The sequence below is a fragment of the Oryx dammah genome, unplaced genomic scaffold (assembly GCF_014754425.2).
Source record: "Oryx dammah isolate SB20612 unplaced genomic scaffold, SCBI_Odam_1.1 HiC_scaffold_27, whole genome shotgun sequence".
NCBI classification, from domain to species: Eukaryota; Metazoa; Chordata; class Mammalia; order Artiodactyla; family Bovidae; genus Oryx; species Oryx dammah.
Genome location: NW_024070211.1, coordinates 723,072 through 743,129, shown reverse-complemented (window position 1 = coordinate 743,129; position 20,058 = coordinate 723,072).

Genomic DNA, 20,058 nt, shown 5'->3' with positions numbered 1-20,058 from the left:
TGACTTTTAAGTCTTATGGGGTTAGCAGGGTTTTGCCAGGTGGGTGGGAGGCGAAGGGCACTCCAGGCAGAAGGTCAGTGGAGCAAAGGCCAGAAGGATGTTTAGGGCCAAGGCATAGGTCAGCTTGGCTAGAGGGTCAGGCGGGGATGCTTGGATTCGAGAGACAGGGAGAAGCCAGGTGGCAAAGGGCCCTGGGAGTCAGGCTGAGAGGCTTGGACTGATCCTGGGGGCAACAGGAAGCTGCCGTTCCCTCCTGTCTCTCCCGACATGCTAACACTAACTTCCAACCCTTCTGGACGCAGAAGAGATAAACCTTCCTTAAATGAGGCCCACTCAGCACCCTCACCCGCCCCCACCCCAGTCTTATTACACTCCGAAAGCGCCCGCGGTGGCCTCAGAGCACCACACTGCCACCTCTAACACTGTATGGGTTTCACCCTTCCAGCCCACTTCCCTGTACCTAACCCCCCACCCAGATGCCCTCCTTCTTATGTCCATCTGTCCACAGCCTGTTCCTCCCCTGGGTCTGGCTGAGGACCCCCTTCCAGCAGAAAGCCCTCCTGGGTCACTCTAACCCGCGTGAGTTTCCATCTTAAGTCTTCCCGCTTGCACGTCACTTGGCTTCCTCACCACGGCTGGAACTATGGACTCTCAGGTTGCTTCTTACCAGGCCTGTCTCTTCAGCTGGAATGTGAGATCCTGAAGGGTCGAGATCTTGTCCTATAGTTCGGTGTGAAAGGTGGGCACTGCCTTCTGAACGCTGTGCCAGGCGGCATGACCGTGTGCGGCTGTGCTCCGTGCTCACCCGTGCCTTCGGCCATCCTGCAGTTTGAGGAAACCGGGGCTCAGGGGGATGGAGGCGCTCCTCTGTACTTGCCGTAACTCTGACTCCAGACTCCATGTAAGGAGCGTTTTCTCACACCCCACCTGCGTCCTACCCTCCCAGGTGGAGGCCCAGCCGATGCTCAAGAGGGAATCAGAGAAGGACCCAAAGGCTGGTCCCCTTCCACACTGGGGCCTGCTTCAGCCCTGCTCTCGCTTCCTCCCCACTTCAGAGGAGATGGGACGCCGCAGGACTGCTGGCCGCCCTCTGAGTTACTGCCATGGGCTGACAACACTGCGGTCTGGGTGGCCCCCAAGCCCCCAGAAGCTGGAGGCTGAGTCTCAGAGGTTCCGAGTTCCTTTATCAGATGCTGGCCTGGGCTCATTCTGAAAGGCCGTGGGCAGGAGCCTGAACTGAGCCCCAAAGGACCCAGCAGGGTGACAGGCGGGAGCCCACATCACTTGCATCCAGGCGATCCAATCGCACCACCGAGTCACAGTGGCTCAGCGGGGAAGAACCCGCCTGCCAGTGCAGGAGACCTGGGGGTGATCCCTGGGTCTGGAGGAGCCCCAGGAGGAGGAATGGCTACCCACTCCAGTATTCTTGCCTGGACAATCCCACGGACAGAGGAGCCTATCTGGCTACAGCCCACGGGGACGCCATTAGTTGGACACAACTGACCAGTTGAGCCACAATGATAATCAGAGTTGGCATGCATCGGGCACTTCCTGTGTGCCAGGCACCGGCTGTGCTAAGCCCCTCACAGGAATTCCTCATTCCTCCTCCCAACAGCCTTGAGACGTTAGTAACATGACCAAGTCCCTTGCGCAGATGAGGACGCTTTGTGCATTCATTCCACTGTCCGGGCACCCACTGAGCACCCAGTACACGCCAGGCACGAAGCCCAGAACTGGGGTGAAGAGCCTGTGCAAGACACACCCAGCCCCGCTCTGCAGGGGTGCGGCCTGGAGGGGCCTGGCGCTAAGGCCGCAGGCAGAAACCCTCCTGGGGGCAGGAGGGGCAAAGGCCTCACCAATTGCTAAGGGTGAGGAAAGGGAACTAACTCCTCAGGTCCTGAATGTAGCTCTGGGAACCGCCGTGAGCGTGAGCTCGTGCATCCCAGAAAGATGCCCCGTGAGCAGGTGGACACGCACCCCGGGAGCTGCTATCACCGAGGGGCGGCTGGGCCTTGCTGAGTGTCCCATCCCGGCAGCCTGCAAGGGCGAGGAGAGAAGCAGCAGGAAGACCAGGAAACTGCCACGCTCCCCTGCCCGGGAAGGGCGCAGCGCATGGAGTCAAAGCCGCTGTGCAGTCAAGGGCTTTACCTTGAGAGGAGCCAGAGTGGAGGGAGCTATGGGACCATGTTTCCCAAACTGAGGGCTTCCCTGGTGGCTCAGCTGGTAAAGAATCCGCCTGCAACGCAGGAGACTCCGGTTCAAGTCCTGGGTCGGGAAGATCCACTGGAGAAGGGAGAGGCTGCCCACTCCAGGATTCTTGGGCTTCCCTGGTGGCTTGTTGGTAAGGAATCCGCCTGCAACACGGGGACCCCGGTTTGATCACTGGGTCGGGAAGATCCGCTGGAGGAGGGAACGGCTCAGTCCAGGCGCGCAGTCGTGTCTGACCCTCTGCGACCCCGTGGACTGCAGCACACCAGGCCTCCCTGTCCATGACCAACTCCCAGAGTTTGCTCAAGCCCATGTCCATGGGGTCGGTGAGGCCAACCAACCGTCTCCTCCTCTGTCGCCTCCTCTCCTCCCGCCTTCAATACTGTCGCCCCCTCCAGCAGTCTGGCCTGGGGAATCCCATGGGAATCTGGCCGAAAAGAGTCAGACACGACTGAGCGACACTCGCTACTTGCTTGCTTCCCAAACTGAAGGTCCTCTGGGTCTGGGGACTGCCCAGGGCTCTGGCCTCACGGGCAGGTGGGGACACTGAGGCCCAGAGGGCAAGGAGTGCTCCAGGGCCACGCGGGGCGGCCGTGCGCCACTGCAGGGCCGCTCCAGAGTCTCGGCCCCCGCGGGTGCTGCGGCTCCTCCTGGGGCCCGTCACGTCCTCCTGACGGGTCTCCCGGCCGCCGGGCAGGTACCCACGGTCTTGTGGCCGAGGCCCCAGCAGGCAGGCGGGGCTGAGGCTGGAGAGACCCACCATGGCCGTGGCCTCTGGCCAGCCCCCTGCTCCGGCCTCTCCCTCCCACGGGCCTTCTCCCTGCTCCCTTCCCGGGGCCCCTGCGGGCATCTGAGCGCCCCTCCAGAGGAGCACGGGCGCTGCTAAGCCCCCCTCACTGGGCTGGGGTCTGCTCCAAGGCCAGGCCTGTGTCTCTGCAGCCACACCAGGAACGCCCCGGGACTCCCCCCTCAGACTAGCGATTCTGCCTGAACAGAAGCTTCTCCAGGACGGACCTGGGTGTCTCCCACGCCCTAGGAACTCCTGGACCCCCTGCTCTGGGAGACCAGTCAGCTCTGCTAAACGAACCCCTTCCTACATGGGGCCGGTAAGGATTCAAGTGTTTCCCTGGTGACCCAGATGGTAAAGAATCTGCCTGCAGTGCAGGAGACCGGGGTTCAATCCCTGAGTCAGGAGGATCCCCTGGAGAAGGGACAGGCTGCCCACTCCAGTATCCTTGCCTGGAGAACCCCACGGACAGAGGAGCCTGGCGGGCTGCAGTCCGGGGGCAGCACAGAGTAGGACACAATTGAGCATGAACTTGAATGCAAGCGGCGGCCTGGAGCCGCATCCAGGGCCTCAGCCCGCTGCTGGCCCCGGGGTGAGAGCCAGCCAACCGCCAGGTCACCCTGACCGGGGTGTGCCTGCGGCACGGCCACTCCTCACCCCGGACCTGAGGCCACCTCCGTAACCTCTCCAGCCTCCCGCCTCACCCGTGAAACGCAGTCGGTCACAGCCGCCTGCCTCGTGGGGTTGGTGAGAATCACTGACATAATGCTTGTCAAATGTTTATGCGGGGCTGGCACAGTGTAAAGCCTGCTATTATCATCATTATGAAGAGAGTCACGAGAGCTGACCGCGCCTCAGCAGTGCCCGCCGCTCCACACTTTACACAGCACTTCCATCTGCGGCCGCGGAAGCAGTGTGGCATCTCGGATGGAGGCTCCAAAGGCCCACACTCCTTTCTTGGAGTCACAGAGCCCAACCGCCTGGCTCTGGCCTCATAATCCTGACCCACCAGCAGCCCGGTGTCTGTACGGCATCTGAGTGTTTACAGGCTGGCTGCCTTCACCTCTCTAAGCCTCAGTTTCCTCATCTGTAAAACGGGGGCAAGAGTACTGCTTTTCTCACAGGCTTATCGTGAAGAGTAAATGACACGCGTCTTCAAAGGGCCCAGGACAGGGTCTGGCAGAGTCCGTGCTATGTACGTTTTTCGGGGAAGGGGCATGCCATGCAGCTTGTGACCTCTTAGCTCCCCAACCAGGGATCAACCCGGGCCCCCCTGCAGAGGAAGCAGAGTCCTACCCACTGGACCACCAGGGGGTCCCCCCGGTGAATGCAACTTTTGGGTTGTGCCCTTAAAAAAAACAAAAGAAACGAAGGAAGGAAGGAGTCTGCCCCGTCCTTCCCCTTCCTCCCTTCTCAGGAGAGAATACAGATGTAACAGAGGGACACGGGGCAGCCAGATTAGACCATGAAGGGGAAGACAAGTCCTGGGGAAGCAGAGCAATAAGACAGAAGGGCTCTGGGGCTCAAGCTGTCAGTCAGCCCCTGCCATTCCTGGGCTGTGCCTTCTGCCCTTTCCTCTGCTCTATTGCGAAAGCCTTTTGTCAGGGGGTCGCCAAGAGCTGGACACGACTGAACCAACGTTACAAGCCTTTTCTGACCTTTGTTAGCACTACAAAACCCAAATGCCAACTGAGGCAGGCCAGGGCAGTCCCGCCAAAGGGGGACTTTGTGAACACTGAAGTCTCTTCTTTCCTTCCTCCCCTCTTACATCGATGTACCTGGGCATATGTATTTGAATATGCGACGGGTGCAGACTTCCCGGGCTATAAATGCGAGTGTGCAACAAATGCAGCTTTATTTTGCTGCACCTGAACGTACTTAATATCTCACGCTCCTGTTTCCTGGGGTGGAAACCTAAACCAGCCAATGCATAGAGTCAGTCCCTTCAGATTGATTCCAGCCAGGATGTGTCTGCCTTGAGCAAAGCAGGGTGAGTTCCACCAGTCCAGGGTTCCTCCTGCCCCTCCCACACACCTCCCTCTCTTCTCGGTGGCATTTCGGTTCTGGTTAGTAACTGGAACAGAGCATCACAGTGTCACTGACCGAAGCCAGGCCAGCTGGTATTCGTGTGGGGTCAGAGCTGGGCGTCGCGCTGTGTGACTCACGACAGTTCTGAGTGATCCGCATCCCTTCCTGGTTTCCGGCTGTGGAGTCTCAGCTGCCCGGGCCCAACGCCACCTCGTCGTGACCCCGCAGTGCCATTGCACACCTTCCTGGGGAGGTTCCTGGGCTCCAGGCCCCAGCTGAGGTTGGAGCACGCAGACTGCTTCCAGGCAGCCCTCCCATCATCACGGCTTCCTAGGTTCCAGGCTCATGTCCTCTCTGATCTCAGATTCCCAAACTCCTGGGCCCCTTCCCCTGCCTGCCGAGCTCCTCTCCAGGGAACGAGGGTTGGAAGTGGTGCAGTCTCCTGACTCTCCCTGCTGCGTACAGCAGGGCTGTTTCCCTGGCTTTTGCCCTGGTCCCCAGGACCGGCTCCCCTGCCCTGAGTCAGGGAGGCCTCACGTCTGGGCTTGAATGCAGGAGAGTCGGGGGTTGGAAGAAGTACAGGGCAGGACAAACTCCCTTTTAAGAGATGCTGCTCACCCCTCCCTCTTTATTCCTGCCCAAACAGAGGACACCATAGTGGGAAAACGTGGTCCCCAGCAAGTCTAGGTTGAAAAATGATTCTGAAAAGTCAGACTCTGAATGTGAAGATGTTTGAGAAATATCTTGACTAATGCATTTCACTTATACTTTCCTTTAATGTATGTATAAGACTGATAAGGAAGAACACTGCCCGAAAGAGCTCTTTTGGTAAAAGAATAAAGTAAAACCTAAGAGACACTGAAGCCTGTGTCCTAGATTAGTTGGTGGCCTTTTATCTTTATTTATGGTATGCAAAATATCGGTGTTGGACAATTGATGGAGACTTAGATTTGATGAGCTTTGGTTGCTTCTAATATTCTCCCCACTTTGCAGATGAGGAAACTGAGGCCCAGAGAGGTGAAGTCAAGGTCATGCAGCCAGCAGACGGCAGAGCGGGATGGCACTCTCACTTTAGCCACAGGCCGTTCTGCGTCTGTGGGGCATCCTTCCCTTTCCCCGTCCAGGTTCATCCTCACAGTCTCCTTTGCTGTTCACGAATCTCTCATAAGGAAGTCAAGAATCAAGACGGCGGACTTCCCTGGTGGTACTGCTGCTGCTGCTGCTGCTAAGTAACTTCAGTTGTGTCTGACTCTGTGCAACATAGACGGCAGCCCACTAGGCTCCTCCGTCCCTGGGATTCTCCAGGCGAGAGTACTGGAGTAGGTTGCCATTTCCTTCTCCAGTGCATGAAAGTGAAAAGTGAAGGTGAAGTCGCTCAAGTCGTACCTGACTCTTAGCGACCCCATGGACTGCAGCTTACCAGGCTCCTCCATCCATGGGATTTTCCAGGCAAGAGCACTGGAGTGGGTTGCCATTGCCTTCTCTTCCCTGGTAGTACAGTGGATGAGAATCCTCCTGGCAATGCAGGGGACACGGGTTTCATCGCTGGTCCAGGAAGACCCCACATGTGTGGAGCAACTCAGCCCGTGAGCCACAACCTCTGAGCCCCACTCTCACACACCGCAAGGAGGAGGAGCCCCCACCTGCTGCCCCTGGAGAAAGTCTGAGCCCAGCAGCAAAGACCAAGCGCACCCCAAACTTGATCAATTAATAAATCAAGGCGGGGAGGACCTCTGTTTCACAGCTGGGGAAACTGAGGTCCATTGGAGAAATGTGAATTGGTCTCAGGGATCCAGCTGCGGAAGAGTGAAAGCAGCTCTGGACCCAGGTCTCCTATGAGGAGGGCCCCGCCTCTGTCCAGGGATACGCCCCACACTTGTGGACCATCCTCAGCCACACATACACACCACACACTCCCAAGTGTGCATATGTACCCAGATGCAGATACACGCAGAGCAGGGCTGGCTTCATTTCAGGATGCAGAAACCATTACCCGGCCCCACACTTTGCAATGCTGTCTGAGCAGCAGCGCCGGGCTGCTGGCGGGGAAAGTGGAGCCACAGAGCGGTGGTTAATCCTCCACCCCAATTACCAGCAATAGCTGGGAAGGGCCTGTTGGCTCCTGGAACCAGGAGGAGCAACATCAAACGCAGCTCCTGAGTGCTCCAGGAGGAAGTCTGTTTCGTTAGCCAGGAGGCGGCTCCTGTGTGGGGAGGGGAGAGGCCACGGGTCTCAGCAGAGAGAAGTGGGGGCTTGGGGGTCAAGTCCCAGCCCCAGAAATGTGTGGCGTTGAGGACATCACTCCCCACCCCACAACTGGCTGGGAAGGCCCCTCTGGCATCCGCATCTTCTAACAATCATAACGACAACTTGTGTATGTGGGAACCGCTGGGCCTTTGGGTCAGGGACGACCTCTGTCCTACCCATCAGCAGAGCTCCAGCACGAGGCCTAGCACGTGGTCGGTGCTTAATAAATGATGGGTGAAAGACTGGATGGCCATCTCTTCCTATTCACACAAGCTTTTAGAAAGCTCCTCTCATTTGATTTCATGGTACTGGAGTTAGTATGCCCATTTTAGAGATGAGAAAACTAAGGCTCAGAGCAGCTGAGACGAAGCACAAGCTGTGATGTTAACCTATGTGTTGCTTCTCCCCAGCTTTACACTATTTGACCTTCATTTCCTCTTCCCCCAGCTTCTTTTTTCATCTGAACACCCCTACACACACACACACACACACACACACACACACACACACCATACTTTCCGTACGTACAAACACGCCTGTTGCTCAGACTGTCACACACCACAAAGCCGTATGTCTTTACAAGGAGGACATGAGGAGGAAAAGGAGGGTGATGACATCGACTCCTCAACATCCAATCTCCCTTCCTAATGGGACCCTGAATTTGCCAACTTGCTGCTTTGAGAGGAATGATTATAACTCCACCCTCAGCTTCAGAGGCAAGTGCTAATTAACCAAAGCCACTTAGCATCTCTTATTCTCCTGGCCACAGTTATTGAGTGGGAGGCGGACAGATGACCCGAGGCAGGTCGATCAAGGCCAGCACAATCCCTTTCCAGTACTTTTTTGAGCCACTAGGCAACTTTCCTTTCTGCTACTGCGTTTGAATCCAGAAACAAGAGTCCCAGAAACTTCTTAAGCCATCTTAGGAACACAAGGGCAGAGTCTGACCGAGCATGGAGCTAATACTGAGGCTGTATTGAGCAACTGTGAGCTGCTGGGTCAAGCTGCACCTGAAGGTGAGCCTACCTCTGGCTTTTCAGTACCGCGAGCCAATAAATTCCCTTTATTAGTGGAGTTGGGTTTTCCACAACTTGTAACTGCAGAAAAGTATCCTAACAGCTATAAACAGTCTCAATACTATCTCCACAATAAATGCAATGACTGCTTTTATAGGTCCTCATAACCCTGCTTGTTGTCAAGGCGGACTGCAGGCGAGCAGGAAGCGGGTATGAGGACTCTTCCTCCCGCTCCTTCCACACTTCTCTCCACGGTTTTGTTAGATAATGACCTCAAGGCCTCACCTCCAATGCAAATCTAGGGTGAAGCCCCAGAAGCTGTTTTGTGAGCATGGAGCTCAAGAGACCGCAGCAGAGGGCCGCAGCTAGCCTCCCCAGCCCCACCTGAAAGGAGCCACGTGGCCCACAAGCAAGTTCATGTCTCTCCCGCAGCCTTGGTAGAAAGATCGACTTTCCATGGGCAATGGTGATACGGTCTCATCCTTCCACCTCATCTTCCACTCTGTCCTCCACTAATCTTATCCACTGAATCACTGCCTTCTGAGAGGTCATAGTTTCTCAAATGACTTATCAATTTAGAAGGTCCCTGGGGCTTCCCTGGTGATCCAGCGGTTAAGCCTTTGCCTTCCAGTGTCTGGGGTGCAAGTTTGATCCATGGTCGGGAGCTAAGACCTCACACGCCTCTTTAATAAAGACTTTAAAAGTGGCCCACATCAAAAAAAAAAATCTTAAAAAAATTAAATTAAATTAAAGAAAAAAGAAGTTCCCTGAAACCTTCGAACAAACTTCACTGAGTCAAGAGGAGTTAGAACCAAGGCAGCAGCAGAGGGAGACAGGCCACTGGGATAGGGGGCTTGGGGCTTGGGTTCAAGTCCTGGCGCTGCCGCTTCTGGGGCGTGTGGCTTTGGGCAGATCACATCACCCTCCTTGTGGGAGGCAGAATAACAGTCCCTCAAACACACCAGCATCCGAATCCCCCAAACCTACGAGGATGGCGAAAACTAGAGATGATGAGACTGCCCTGGACTGTCTAAGAGGGCTTTGCTGGGCAGACGGTAAAAAATCTGCCTACAACACAGAAGACCTAGGTTCAATCCCTGGGTTGGGAGGATCCCCTGGAGAAGGAAGTGGATACTAATGCCAGTATTCTTGCCTGGAAAATCCCATGGAGAGAGGAGTCCGGTGGGCTATAGTCCATGGGGTCACAAAGAGTCAGACACGACTGAACCACTCACACACACACACACACACACACACACAATCTGACCAAATCAGCAGTTAAAAGTGGAGAACTCTTCCAGGCTGTGATCAGAGGGAGACGTGACTACAGACGAAGGGTCAGAAAGACACAGCATCGCTGGGACTTCCTGGTGGTCCCGCGGCTAAGACTCCACGCTCCCACTGCAGGGGGCCCGGGCTCGAGCCCTGGTCAGGGAACTAAATCCATCAGGCCGCAACTAAAAGACACATCATTGCTGACTTTGGAGCTGAAGGAAGGAGGCTATGAGCCAACACAAGTGAGTGGCCTTGAGAAGCTGGACAAGGCAAGGAGATAGATGCTCCCCCAGGACCTCCTAACGCAGCCCTGTCAAGAGTTTAACCCAGCGAGACTCACGTCAGGACTCAGACCTTCATGAGGATCCATGGGTATTGCTCAGCCGCTGAGTTTGTGGCTATCCACTACAGCAGCCACAGGAACCTAAAGCAGACCCTGAGCCTCAGTTTGCTCCTTTGGGACACAGGTAACAGGCCCAACTCCACGGAGGCCTGGGAGAGCTAGAGGTTGAGAGCTTACCCCTGAAATCCCCAAATCCAAGGTTCAAACCCAGACTGACGCAGGGGTCCAAACTCTCACCCCAGGTTGGACGGCCCCGGGAAAGCTGTTCCCCACCTCGTGAGGCACCACCCCGACACTTCTGGACCTTGGATCTTGAGCTGTCTCACCGGGCCAGGCCGGCGAGGGGTGGGGGGGGCGTGGGGGGCGGGGGTTAGGGATTAAGGGATTAAGGGGCCGGAAGTCCTGGGCAGGGCCTGGGTGCTGGCCCAGGTGTCAAGGCCCGCCTGGGAGTCAACGGAGGGGAGCAACGCCCCAAGTCTCGTCCCTCACGCCTTCCATCAGCCCTTGTGGAGCCTCTCTCCAGGGAGCAAGCAAAGGAGAGTCTGTCCCCCACCTCAACCGAGACCCAGGTCAGCCTCCCATCTCCCTGATTCTTTCACTAACCACTGTCCCCAGAGGCTTCACAAAGAGGGAATGGGGTCACACGTGGGGCAGAAAGATAAAACCAAACGCCAGGTTGGCCCCCTACCAGGTATGTGAACTCGAACCAAGGACGTTGTCTCTCTGAGCCTCCTCATTGTTCCTCATCAGAAAAATGGGGACAAGGACGTCCCTGGTGGCCCCGCAGCGAAGGATCAGCCTGCCCCGGCTGCCTGGTTGGAGACGGGCAAGTCAAGCTTGTTACATTCAGGGCAGCAGGCTGATGACTTGTTCACTTTAATAAAGACAGATTTTGGTAATGTTAAAGAAAAAAAAGAGAATCTGCCTTCCAACGTAGGGGACCCAGGTTCAATCCCTGGTTGGATAACTAAGGTCCCACGCGCCACGGAGCAACGAAGCTCAGGCCCCACGAGTAATGAGACCGCGCGCCACAGTGAAGAGGGTCACGCACTGCAGCTGCTGAGCCCCAAGCCCCAGAGCCGGGCACCGCAGCAAGAGAAAGGCCACACATAGCAGTGGAGGCCCCGTGCAGCCAACAACAAGAAGGGAAAGAAAATGGAGATCAGAAGAGTACCTAGACAGCGTGTTAAAAAGTGGAGACGTCACTGCTGATAAAGGTCCATCTAGTCAAAGCTACGATTTTTTTCCAGATGGTCACATACAGATGTGAGAGTTGACCATAAAGAAGGCTGAGCACCAAAGAATTGATGCTTTTGAACTGTGGTGCTGGAGGAGATTCTTGACAGTCCCTTGGACTGCAAGGAGATCAAACCAGTCAATTCTAAAGGAAATCAGGTCTGAATGGTCATTGGGAGGACTGTTGCTGAAGCTGACACTCCAATGCTTTGGCCACCTGAGGATAAGAGCCAACTCACTGGAAAAGACTCTGATGCTGGGGAAGATTGAAGGCGGCAGGAGAAGGGGACAACAGAGGATGAGATGGTTGGATGGCATCACGACTCAGTGGACATGAACTGGAGTAAACTTCAGGAGATAGAGGAGGACTAAGGAGCCTGGCGTGCTGCAGTCCACAGGGTCACAAACAGCCAGACACAACTTAGCGACTGAGCAACACCCTTACTACTAAGGCTGTTAGTTTAGCACCACATGAATACTCATGTAAAGTGTTCAGCAAGGATTAGAAACACAGTAAGTGTTAAATAATGGTTATCATTAAGTACCCACCCCTGCACACACACAAAGGAGAAAGAAATAGTTTCTAGGTCAGCACAGTCAGACCTGACGAGGGCTTATTAATGACCTGTTCTGTCGTTGCTCAGCAGTCCAGTGGTGTCTGACTCTTTGTGACCCCATGGACTGCAGCGCGCCAGGCTTCCCTGCCCTTCACTGTCTCCTGGAGTTTGCTCAAGCTCACGTTCACTGAGTCGATGATGCCAACCGTCTTGTCCTCCCTTCTCCTCCTGCCCTCAGTCTTTCCCAGCATCAGGGTCTTTTCCAATAACTAGCCTCACCTCATCAAGTGGCCAAAGTACTGGAGCTTCAGCTTCAGCATCAGTCCTTCCAATCAGTATTCAGGATTGATTTCCTTTAGAATTAACTGCTTTGATCTCCTTGCTGTCAAGGGACACTCAAGAGTCTTCTCCAGCCCCACAGTTTGAAAGCATCAATTCTTCAGCCTTCTTTATGGTCCAACTCTCACATCTGTACATGACTACAGGAAAAACCATAGCTTTGACTACACAGACCTTTTGGCAAAGTGATGTTTCTCCTTTTTGCTTTCTAGGTTTGTCATAACTTTTCTTCCAAGGAGCAAGAGTCTTTTAATTTCATGGCTGCAGTCACTGTCCACAGTGACTGTGGGTAAGGCCCAATCAAACCCTAAAAGAAACTAGAGGACACACATCCTTTCCCTTCAGGGGGACTCGGCCTCAGGTAAAAAGGGAGACCAGAATTCACAGCAGCGCAGCAGGCCAGGGTTCAGGGCGGAGCTGCTTTCTGGGAAAAGACAGTGGACGGCAACCAGAGGTTGCAGAGGGAAGCAAAGGTGGGGCGCGAGAGCCCCTGGTGCTTGGCAGCCGTTTATGGAGCCAAAACTCTGTCCCAAACTTGGTCCAATTCTTAAACCTTTAGGTGGTAGAATCCTCACACCAGCTCTTAGAAAGCACGCTATTATTATACCAATTTCATAGACAAGGAAACTGTGCCCAGAGTAACCTTCCCAATCTTGGATGCTGGTATGCGGCAGACAGGGTCTACGGGCGGGTCCTGGCACTCCAGCACTTCCCAGACTTCAGCACACACGGGAGTCTTCTGGAGATCTTGTTAAAATGCGGTCTGGCTCAGCAGGGCTGGCCAAAGTTCCAGCCACCCTATTTCTAACAAGCTCCACAGACCATACTTGGAGCTTCTGGCTCTATATTGCCCCTTACTAAGTATTCTTGGCCTGGAGAATCCCAGGGACGGGGAGCCTGGTGGGCTGCCATCTATGGGGTCCCACAGAGCTGGACACGGCTGAAGCGACTTGGCCGCAGCAGCAAGTGTTCACTGGAGACTTAAGAGATGTGGGCTCGATCCCTGGATCAGGAAGATCCCTTGGAGTAGGAAATGGCATGTCTGACTCTTAGTGACCCCATTAACTGTAGCCCACTAGGCTCCTGTCCACGGAATTCTCCAGGCGAGAATACTGGAGTGGGTTGCCATTTCCTTCTCCAGGGGAATCTTCCCGACCCAGGGATCGAACTCGGGTCTCCTGGGTTGCAGGCGGATTATTTACCGTCTGAGCCACTGAGGAAGTCCCAGGAAAGGGCAACCTGCTCCAGTAGTCTTGCCTGAAAATTTCCGTGGACAGAGGAGCCTGGCAGGCTGCAATCCACGGGGTCAAGTAAGAGTGGAGCGTGACTGAGCACAGCACGCACAGGTTTATTATTAACAAGGAGTTTTGCCGTGGTTCCTGTTAGGTAAGTAGGGACTTGGGGAGCTTCATTTGCCCAGGTCACGGAGCCGGCAAACAACAGATTTAGGACTTGGAGCCAGGGCTCGTGATCACATCAGTACACCAGGCTGTCGTAACAGGAAGGATGCCCAGGAGGAAGGGTGCCTGAACCCACCGACAAAAAGGGACTCCTCGGGGGCCTGAGACCTCGCTTTGGCAATTCCAGATCTCGGTCCCAGGGTTGGGACCAACCTTGGTCCCCTTGGTCCCGGGGGCTCTGTGGGGCTCCAGCAGGTCCGGAGAGGTGGGGGTGTCTAGTTTTCCAAACAGAGATGCAGCTGCCTTCACCCAATCAGCTCTGGCTTTTCATCCCCATCCCGGGCGGTTGGAGGAGGGCACTCCCCACCCCAGCCCCGATCACCCAAGGGCGCCTCTGCCACCCACCGCCAGTCCTTAGGGGCTGGGATGCCCAGGGTGGTGGCTCCTGCCAGGAATCTGAGCTTAGTCACTAAGGCCCTCGCCGCCTGCCCTAATCCCAGCTAATCTGTGCTAAACCCTGCTGCGGGCTCACTCCTGGGCGTCATGGATCCCGGCTTCACGGGGCACGCCTCTCTTGCCCTGCTCACACCACGTGCTTCACGCTTCCCCGACCCCAGCCCCCCAACAGCACCAGCTGACCCCCACAGGGAGCACCAGAGGAAGGGCTCTGGCAGTTCTGGTCCAGGCCGACAAACCCATGTCACAGACGGGAAAACTGAGGCCCAGGAGGAAGAAACTTGCCTGGGGCCAGCAGAGCTGCACTCTGTGGAATTCCGTGGACTGCATCTCCTATTCCCGTCTAAACGCGTGCTCTCACGCTTAGGACAGGCCTTGGCGGTTAGGTGTTGAGTGAACCTGGACCTTTGGGATCATCCCAAACTGCACACTGAACAGGCAAAAAAGACAAGACTGTGGCTGCAAAGTTAGTGAGAGAGATGAAGGGGTGGAATATTCTGGAAGGCGCAGGGAAGAGCAGTGAAGTGTGCCTTTTTATATGAAATGCACGCGTGCTAAGTCACTTCTGACTCTGTGTGACCCTCTGGACTGTAGCCCACCAAGCTCCTCTGTCCGCGGAATTTTCCAGGTAAGAATACTGGAGCGGTTGCCACGCCCTCCGGAGGAGGAGCTTCCCGACCCAGGGATGCAACCTGCCCCTCTTACGCCCCCTGCACTGGCAGGCGGGTTCTCTCCCACTAGCGCCACCTGGGAAGTCCGCTTCATATGAAAACCTGCTAGAAATACTGGTTGCTGGAGCCCGAATGTGCCCGCTTTTCTTTGCTTTTGCTTTCACTTTTAAAAACGCAAACTCGCGGGGCTTCTCTGGTGCCCAGTGGTTAAGCATGCACCTTGCAACGCAGGGGACATCAGTTCCATGCCCGGCTGGGGAAGATCCCACGTGCCACGGGGCAGCTAAGCCCGTGGCCACACGCACTGAGCCTGCGCCCTGGAGCCCCTGCTCCGTAACAAGAGGAGCCCCCGCTCGGTGAGAGGCTGAGCGCCACAGCTGGAGACGAGCCCCCACGCTCCCCAACCAGAGAAAGCCCGCCCAGCAAGGAGGGTCCAGCACTATCATAAGTAAATTTTAAATAAATAAAATGTAAACTCGTATTTTCCAGGTCAAGCTGCTGGCAGTTTACGTGCATATTCCATTTAATCCTTTTAGCTGGGGATTATATTACCCTTGTCTTACAGATGCAGAAACTAATTAGAACCAGGTATTAGGTCACTTGCCAGAGATCACGCAGCTAGAGACAGATGTGAGATTTAAACCCAGGTCTGCGCTTTTTTTTTCCAACTGAATTGAACTAACAGTGTGTTGAGAGCTTTCAGGCCTGAAGTTTGTGGCTCTGTTGGAACAGTTTATATTTTTGAATTGGTCTTCTTGCAAAGTCCGCTCTTCTGCCGCCTGGTGCCTGAGCCTGTCCCCAGCCTCTGCCCAGGTCAGCCCGTGGCTCCCAGAAGGAGGCACCACTCTGTCCCCAGCCTCCTCTGGAGGCTGTTCCTTTGTGGGAAGTCTCCCGGGAAACATGCGAGAGTCTGTGCACCAAGCAGCCACTTGTCTAGGCTGAGCAGAGAGAGCATGAAACATGGGAAGCAGGGGAACTGGGCTATCAGTCTCACGTAAGCTAACCCCTGGCGTCACAGGACAGACACTCTTCTGAGACCGGAGACAGTAAAACCAGGGAGACACTTCTGCTCTCTGCTCCTCAGTCTGCCCACCTGTAAAACGAGAGCCTTTGACTAGGTCAGAGGTGGCAGGAGGCACAGCACACCGGCCAGTTCTCGCCATTCCAGCTCTCGGGGCAGACATTGCTAATCGATCCCGGGGTGCTTTCCTGCTGAAACACGTCAGCCTCAGCTACATAACTCCCAACAGTCACCAAACACCGAGGAAAGAGGCGCCAGAGGAGATGGAATATTTTGCCTTCCCAGGACCAGGGCAGCTCAGCTCCTGCCCAGCCCTGCTATTCAGTCACTATCTTCCACCCCCCGCAGGGCCCTCCGCCGTGAGGTTTGTCTGCTCTAGGAAAGTGTCCTCCACGGTGATGAGTGAGTCTGCTGGGCCAAGCCTAACAGCCACGGGGCAGGCCTCTCTGTCTCCTTCCTTGTGGTGAGAGGAAGGACACTTAGCAAGCCCCCTGAAGACCTGCCCCCGGCAGCACCTCCTGGCAGGCCTGCTTCCCAGGCTTGCCGCAGGGAGGCTCAGCACTCCTGCAGTCAGACGTCACTCAGCTGCCCCCGAAGACCACACTGGCTCAGACTGAAGTTCGGAAAGGAAAGAAGTAGGAAGTTGAGGTGAGCCAGGGAGGAATCCCACAGAGCTGTAGCTTTCCCATATCCATCAACTGCTGCATACCCCCAAGCTTCTGCACGCACAAAAACGCTGACCGCTTTGCCCCTTTGTCAGTCCGATGAGCTCCTGCTCATTTCTTGAAACCTACTCAGATATCCTCTCCTCTGGAAAGCCCTCCTTGCCTCCCCTCCCGGCAGTCACCCACTTCTTCTTGGGTATGACGTCTGTGCATTGCCTACACACTTCTCCTTTCTCGAGGTCACTGGAATAGAGTTGCTTCCTTGCCTACTCTCTTTAGACTATAAACTCCTTGAAGGCAGAACTACGTCTCATTCAGTCAAGGACTTGGCATAGAGCACAAACTCACTAAATATTGATCCAACCCCAAGCCCTGCCCCCTGAGACATTTAAACTATCTCAAGCTAATGAACCAGGAACAAGTATCATTATCCCCAATTTGCAAGTGACTCACTCAGGTCAAGAGGCATGCCAAAATGTCGTCCGCTCATGCCACTAGCTAAGTCAGGGCAAGGATCTGGATGCCCAAGCTCACCAACATTCCAAGGGGGGGAAGTGGTCTCTCCTTTTGGTGCTGCGTAAGAGCGGACCAACCCTGAGCATCCATTCGTGTTTCCCACTGTTTATATGCTGAGGCTGGAGCCGTCACTCTCAGCGGGAGGAGCGCCTGCCACCATTGTCGCAAGTCTGCAGCATCTGTTTCGGCAAATGCCTTTTAAGAAATCAAAAACACAGTGCTAACATCCTTGATAAACAAAGAGCTCTTACAAGTAAATAAAAGTAAAAGCTCAGTAGAAAACAGATAAAAGTCACAAACAGGCAAGCCACACAGTTTTAAATAATTCAGTGAGCACTCACTGAGCGCTACTATGCGTGAGGCACTACCCCAGACACGGCAGGGGCACAGTGAGCGGGACGAGGTCCCTGCTCTCGTGGAGCAGCCTAGTGAGAAGGGGGCAGACATAATAAAGAACAAACCTGTATCTCATACAGAAGGCAGGGTATGTATTGAGAGAGTCAATTCCTAGGCGTCCGGAGGTCCCCGAGGAGAGAGGGGTCTGGAGTTCTCAAGGAGGAGGAAAGGACAAACATCTCGTTTTCTCTAGTTCCTTTGTCTTGGTCACTTAAAACGTTTTTTTCTTTAATTGATGATTACACAACAAACAACTCAATTTAAACTCTGTTCTAAGGGTTATAGAACAACCGTGTATCCTGCTTGAGGACAGTTTCTCCTTCTTGAAAACCTTTGGGCTAATCCTGTTATCTTAAAATGTAAACTAACGGAGTGGGTCTAGTGAGATCTTTACAACCTTGAGACATTCTTTTGATTTATTGTAGTAACTAATTTAAAAAGTATTTAACTCCCTTGCTAACACTAGCGAGGGGGACGCTCTCCATCTGCCTTCCGAGTCTACGTCAGAAACTTTCTGTGTCCCTTTTCTAACTTTAATAAAACTCTGCTACACAAAAGCTCTTGAGTGATCAAGCCTCGTGCCTGGTCCCAAAGCTAAGTCTTCTCCTTCGGCGATCGCGAATCCGACACCGTTCACCGCAAGCTCTCAGTTCTGCGTAGCAAAGTGAAAGAGGGTGATATGGCAGAAGTGATAGCGCTGGGGTAGGCAGGAGGGTCAGGAAAGACATCTCAAGAAGGCACTGGCCGACTTACAACGGTGAAGACATTCAAGCAACCACAGTGTGCGCCAACAGAACGGACGGATGGGTGAAGATGTGGTGCACAGACTGGGCTGGCCAAAAAGGTCATTCAGCTTCATACCATCTTCATGGAGAACCTGAACGAAGCTTTTGGCCAACCCAATACACCCTGGAATGCTCCTTAGCCATAAAAAAGGGTGAAATAATGCCAGCTGCAGCAACATGGGCGGGCATAGCGATTGCCAAGGTATTCAGTGGTGGTATTGAGTGCAGTAACACGTATGATATAACTTACATGTGGAATCTAAAAAATGAAGCAAATGAACTTACTTGCAAAACGGGAATAGACTGGGATTTCCCTGCTCCTTCAGTGGTTAGAACTCCACGCTCTCACTACAGGGGTGCAGGTTCAGCCTCTGGTCAGGGGGCCAAGGTCCCTCAAGTCACGCAGCACAGCCGAAAAGAAAAAACAGACTGACAGACACAGGAAACAAACCACGCGTGCTCTCCCAGGCAGGTGGGGAGGACTCTGGGACTAACACTCACACACCGCTGTGTATGAGGCGAGCAGCGAGGGCCTGCCGCGTAGCACAGGGAACCACAGCCAGGATCGTGGAGTAACCCACGAGGGGCAATGATCCGAGGAAGGACATAAGCACGCACACAGACACAGACGCCTGCTCAGCCGCTCCAGCCGTGCCCAGCCCTTTGTGAACCTGTGGATTACAGCCCGCCGGGCTCCTCTGTCCGCGGATTCTCCAGACAAGAATACTGGCGTGGGCTGCCCTGCCCTTCTCCAGGGGATCTTCCTGACCCAGGGGTGGAACCCCAGTCTTCTGCGGCTCCTACAACGCGGGCGGATTCTTTACTACTGCGCCAGCGGGGAAGCCCACGTGTACACACGTGCGCGTATATATGTGTGTGTGAGTGAATCACTTTGCTATAGAACATGACACTGTAGATCAACTGTAATTTTTTAATGGTTAAAAAAAAGGAAGTGCTGATATCTGAATGGCGAAACCACTCCTGAGGAGGGGCCAGTGAGGCAGGACAAGCTCTCTACGGAGGAAGGAGCTCACACTTTCAAGAAGCCAAAGGAAGGTGAGTGTGGCCAGAGGGGAGGAGTGAGAGGGGGCGTGTCAACAGAGAGGAGGGGTGGGGAGGGCGAGTGGCCAGAGAGGAGGGGTGGGGAGGGCGAGTGGCCAGAGAGGAGGGGGGGGGAGGGCGAGTGGACAGGAGGGCCCAGCGCACGGGGCTCGGTGAGCTGGGAGAGAGTTGAGATGTGAGAGAGGCGGGAACCACCAGAAGCAGGAGAAGGACACGATCTGGTTGCCTTTCTTCATCACTTTGGCTGCTGAATGGGAGTCCACAAAAGAGGGGCCAGAGGGAAGCAGGGAGTGCAGTCAGGAGGCGCCTCATCCATCCAGCGCAGACGTGACGAGGACTTGGACTGGGAGTGCCTGGGGTGGGAGTGTGAAGATTCAGGATGTCTGGGGCAGTGAGTCACAGGACTTGCTGATGATGGACTGGATTTGGGGGTGAGGGGGAAGGGGCGTCGAGGATACTGCATCTCTCTTGCCTGGGGTAGACGGTGGCACTTTTTCTTGGATGAGAAATGTGGGAGAAAGTGGGAGGGAAAGAGCTGGTTCAGACGGAAGTTTGGATTTTAGTTTCCCAATCATGGATCGAACCCACGCCCATTGCAGTAGAAGCAATGGAGTCTTAACCACTGGACAGCCAGGGAGGTCCCCAGGAGCTTTAAAGCAATCACATCAGCTGACATCAGCTGAGCTGCTCTCCTGTGCCTGGCACTTCCATCACGGGTTTGAGCCCAGACAGTTCTTTGTCCTGGGGCAGTCTTGGAGCCTGTAGGGTGTTTAGCAACATCCCTGGCCTCTGCCCACTGGATGCCAGTAGCCTTGTGCGCACACACACACACACACACACACACACACACACACACACACACTCAGCTGGAAAATCAAAACTGTCTCCAGACATTGCCTACTGACTCCCTGGGGTAAAACCACTCCTGATGGCAGACGCTGCTCTTCATAGATTCTCTCAGCTAATCCTTGCAAGCACCCTGTGAATTCAGCCACCATCCCCGACTTACAGATGAGACCCTATGAATTCAGCCACCACCCCCAACTTACA